Source organism: Marmota monax, unplaced genomic scaffold, assembly GCF_021218885.2.
Source record: "Marmota monax isolate L192 unplaced genomic scaffold, Marmota_monax_Labrador192_F-V1.1 WCK01_AAM20220418_F8-fsc00181, whole genome shotgun sequence".
NCBI lineage: Eukaryota > Metazoa > Chordata > Mammalia > Rodentia > Sciuridae > Marmota > Marmota monax.
This window is the reverse complement of record NW_026694276.1, coordinates 3,025,803-3,031,317: the sequence shown is the minus strand read 5'-3', so window position 1 is coordinate 3,031,317 and position 5,515 is coordinate 3,025,803. Positions and strand designations below refer to the sequence as shown.

General features: G+C 35.1%; 1 pseudogene; it reads right to left on the bottom strand.

The window, feature by feature from the left end:
* Nucleotides 1-2,464: 2,464 nt before the first annotated feature.
* On the bottom strand, nt 2,465-4,832 carry LOC124108672 (olfactory receptor 4F3/4F16/4F29-like; annotated as a pseudogene).
* Between the last annotated feature and the right edge of the window lie 683 nt (nt 4,833-5,515).

Genomic DNA, 5,515 nt, shown 5'->3' with positions numbered 1-5,515 from the left:
ATGAAGTTTATTTTTGGTTGATTTGTATGTTTATTCCACTGTGGTTGAAAATGATACATGATATGATTTTTTTAAATTTATTGATGATCTTTTGTGGTCTAATACATGATCTGTTCTAGAGAATGTTCCATGTGTTGATGAAAAGAATGTGTACTCTCCAACTGTTATGAAGTGTTCTGTAAATGTTGGTTAGGTCCATTAGATCTACAGTATAGTTTAATGTTTATTTGTTTATTTTTTTTAATCTGGATGATCTTTCCATTCATGAAAGAGGGTCCTGTAGTCTTTCATTTTTATTATACAGTACCATTATATTGGATCCCTTAATATTTGTTTTATACAATTGTGTGCTCCATTTACAATTATTTTATTTTTTGTTGGATTAATCTTTTTATCAGTATATAATGACATTTTTGTCTTTTTTTTCAATTTTGACTTAAAGTCTATTTTGTATGATAAAAGCAGAGTTACTTCTGCTCATTTTTGGTTTCTATTTGCATGGAATAACTTTTTTTCATCATTTCAGTTTTTGTGTCTTTACTGCCTTAGTGAGTTTCTTGTAAGTTGCATAATACTATATATATATATATATATATATATATATATATATATATATATATATATATATATATTACACAATATATATATATGTATAATATATATTATATATATGTATATATAATCCAGACAATCTGTACCATTTAATTGAGAAATTTAGTTCATTCATATTCAAGGTTGATTTAGTTCATTCATATTCAAATTTTTTATTGGTAAATACGAATATACTCTAGAAAAACTATCCTATTCATAATAATCTCAAAAATTTTGGGAAATAATCTAATCAAGGAGGTAAAGGAGTTAAAAAATGAAAATTATAGAACACTGAAGAAATAAATTGAAGAAAACCTTCTAAGGTCAAAAAACATCCCATGTTCTTAGATAGGCAGAATGAATATTGTCAAAATGGCTGTACTACAAAATGCAATATATAGATTTAATGCAACCCCCATGAAAATATCAATGACATTCTTCACAGAATTAGAACAACAATTCTTCAATTCATTTTGAAAAGTAAGAGACCCAGAATAGCTAAAGCAATACTAAGCAAGAAAAGTAAAGCAGGAGGCATTATAATACCTGATCTAAAACTATACTACAGAGCTGTAGTAACAAAACCAGTATGGTATTGACATTGAAGTAGACATGAAGACCAATGGAACAGAGGAGAAGACACGGAGACAAATCCACATACCTATAGCCATCTGATATTTGACAAAGGTTCCAAAATTATTTTGGGGAAAATACAGACATTTTAATAAATGGTGCTTGGAAAACTGGACAGCTATATGTAGAAGAACAAAATTAGACCTCTGTCTCTGACCATGCACAAAACACAAATTGAAATAGATCAAAATTGAAATGGATTAAAATAGTTGGAACTCCACTGAATTTTACTATCACCCAATTTACATTTTATAATCTTATCTATGAAAAGAGCATAAGAAAATTTGTCAAAAATCTGTTGAAGCTACAAACTCAACAGACTTGGGGTTAAAAAATATTAGCTATCATGGCTGAGTATGGTGGCACACACCTGTAACCCCAGGGACTTGGGAGGCTGAGGCAGAAAGATTGAGAGTTCAAAGCCAACCTCAGCAAAATTGGAGTGATAAGAAACTCAGTGAGACCCTGTCTCTAAATAAAATACAAAATAGGGCTGGGGATGTGGCTCAGTGGTTGAGTACCCCTGGGTTCAATCCTCAGTACCAAAACAACAACAACAGCAACAACAACAACATTAGCCATCTTGATGTTGTGGTTTGGATATATAGGGTCCTCCAAATGCTCCAGTTAACACCAGAATATTCAGATATAAATGATTAGATGAGAGCTATAATGTAATCAGTCCATTTTGTTTGAATGGGCTGACTGGGAAGTAACTATAAGCAGGTCAGGTGTGGCTGGAGGTGGTGGGTCACTGGAGGATGCTTGAGGTGGAGGGCATCTTCTCTGTGTCTCCTTCCCCACCTCCTTTTCCTGTTTTCTGACCTTGCCATTATCTGAACAGCTTTCTTCCACTTTACCCTTCCCCATGATGAGCTTCTTCCCTGTGGGCCCAGGAGCAATGGAGTTGGCTGTAGGTGGACTGAACCTCTGAAACCAAGAGTTCCAAATAAACTTTGTTTTCCTTTAAGTTGTTCTTGCAAGCTGTTTTGCTCACAGTGACACAAAAAACTAACTAAAAAACTGGGCATTCCTATTTGTTTCAAGAAGCAAGACTTCCAGTCATAGGACACTGAAGAGAATACAAAATTTATAGACTCTTAGATTTACTGACACTGATGCCTACCTGTGGTGCTAGAGCACATCATATGTCAGCTCAAGCTCAGCTCAAAGGAATAAGTTTCACAAATTCTGCTCTAGTTTTCTGCTTTCCTTCCACACTTCAGGACCAGCGGCTCACTTATTCCAACCCCCACACTGTGATTGCCAAAATGGACCCAAACTTCTTAGACTGCATAAAAGAACTCTTCCTAAAGTTTGTTAAAACCTTAACAAAGAAGCTCCTCATTGCCACTTTCATCTCCTTATTTCTAAATGTATAGATGACAGGATTCATAAAAGGTGTGATAAGAACATCAAAGAAGCTCCTCATTGCCACTTTCATATCCTTATTTCTAAATGTATAGATGACAGGATTCATAAAAGGTGTGATAAGAACATCAAAGAGAGCTAAAAATGTATCTATGGGTAAGGTAGGGAATGGCCACACACAGACTATGATGCAAGGACCGAAAGAAAAAAACCACCACCGTGATGTGAGCTGAGAGTGGAGAGAGCCTTGGAGGAAACTCCTGAGGAGTCTTTACGAACCGTGACCAGGATGGAGATATAAGACACAATCAAGATGAAAAAGGTGCCCATGGAGATGAAACCACTGTTGGCAGTGACCAGAAACTCCAGTCTGTATGCATCTGTACATGCAAGTTGGATAAACCGAGGAAAATCACAGTAAAAGCTATCCATTTTATTGCTTCCACAAAAGGGCAAGTTTACAACAAAAGCCAGTTGAACTACAGAGTGGATGAGTCCAATGGTCCAAGCCACAGCCAGAAGAGAAGTGCACATTCTTAGGCTCATGATGGTCAGGTAGTGGAGGGGCTTGCAGATAGCCACGTATCAGTCGTAGGCCATGATGATGAGCAGCACCATCTCTGTTCCTCCCACAGTGTGAATGAAGAACATCTGTGTGATGCACCCTTTCAAGTAGATGGCTTTATGCTCTCTGAAGAGGTCATAAATCATCTTTGGAGTAGCGATGCTGAACATACCTGTATCAATGAAGGAGAGATTTGCCAGCAAGAAGTACATTGGGGAGTTTAAGTGATGGTCTGAGATAATCATGAGCACAAAGAGAAGGTTTCCCAACATACTTGCTACATAAAATGTTGTGAAGAACACAAAAAAAGAGAATCTGAAGTTCCCAAGAAATTCAGACACCACTGAGTAATTTCCTCCATTCATCAACTTCATGTGCAAGATTGACCTTGATGTTCCTGTTACCTGCGGAGTACATGAGGCAGGATAAGTTTTCAAGTTGAAAAGGACACACTGGCTGTAGAGTAATGATGCAGATGTCAAAAACTGAAGGTTGCCTTGACGTTTTACAGTTAAGAGTTCACACTGTACTTGAGTCACAGAGAGCTAGCCCCAGAAACATCTCCCATGAACTTGATCTCTGGTGTCATTTAATCACAAAGCCTGAATTTTAGCTTGGTCTTTAGTGTGTCATCAGGAAGGTATAATGTGAACAAAGGTACTTAAGAATTTAAGAAATCTTTCAGGGAATGTACAGACTTTTACTTCCTAATTCCATGTGGAAATAATGCTACAAAAGGAGAGAATTATTTATTTATTCATTTATTTTATGATATGTAACTGCCTTACAACATTCTGGAGTTTTGTTTTTCATGAAATATTTGGGGTTTTCTAGGTTTGCAATCATGTCGTCAACAAAAAGATAACTTTCTAATTTTTGCAGCTTTAAAATTTTACTAATCTCATTATCCCCTTACTAACAAGGAAGTCCTATACACTTTAAAGTTCTCTTGATACTTAGCATCATTTTTTCATTATATATTTCCCTCTTCTTATTTTAAAATAAGAGACCAACTAATTCACAAAGTAGTATGCCCTATTTCTTTCCTATCTTTCACATCAACCAAATTGAGAACTTCAGAATACTTTTCTTTTCCTCCTTCTTACCTCCTCAGATTAAGTTTTTTTTTATCCTTCTGGAACTACTGTTGGTTTCGCACTTTATGCTTCCTGAATCCATCCTTCCTATTTTGTTTTAACATTTTAAGCATCATTATCTTAATGTTATGTGCTTTAAGATAGCCACTGCTCCTATTTTAGCCTTGGTTTGAATTTCAGGGATAATCCCCTTTTCTTTAAAGTCCACTTCTGAATTGTTCAGCTCCAGAGAGTCTAGTCTATCTTGCACTTGAGTCTCCTTACATGTTATTATTATGCTTTATCCAAATTAGTGTCTGCTTCTTGCAGCAGTCCTATATCAAAGATCAGTCAAAAACTATGTGTACTTAGTATGTTCTTTAAGCATATAAAGGATTTGGCAAGAATTTTGGAAGTCATCAATTTCAACTGTTTAATTTCAAGATTCCTTCAGCATGTACAGTTGGATAGTTTTCATTCTTCTCTCTCGAATTTAAAACACAATGGTGGACTTGTTAAGTATTGTTGGAATAACTTGAGCTATACAATAGAAAAGTACCTACACATCTGTGAAATTTATAAATATAATTCTATTGGTGTTTGAAGTAAACAATGACTTCAATAACAATATTCTTATTTATTGCTTCATGATTAAAATGATTAAACAAAAGCTGTCTTAAGAATATGATTCTTTTTAAGGAATCAAACTTACAATCAAACTCGTTTCAAATATTTTGTCACAATGAAGTCTGATCTTGAAAACAAGTGACATTTCTTCAAGATAACAAAAAACTAGAATTTAAAACAAAATTTAATCATTTTAATCTTTTATCCAAATCTAAATTTTGGGTACTGTAAAGCTTACATAAATTAGTTTATTCATTTTCTTTCTTATGTTCAATGATCTAGAAAGACAAATGTAATGTATTTGTTAAAAATGAAGAATCACAGTATGAACTGCTGGGTTAAACTTGACTCAGCCACCTACTCTATCAAACCAGTTACTTCAGCTCATTGTATCTTAATATATGTATCCATTACATTGGAAGTAATAATAGTTTGGGTCTTAAAAGTTGCTATGAGGGGCCAGGAAGGTAGCTCAGTGGTAGAGTGCTAGCTTGGGTGAGGCCCTGGGTTTGATCCCAGGTACTACAAAAAACAAAGTTGCTATGAGTAAAGAGCTTAAAACAGCCTTTGAGCTGGGTGTGGTGGCACATGCCCATAAACTCAGTGACTCTGGAGGCTGAGACAGAAGGATCACAAATTCTAGGCCAGCCTC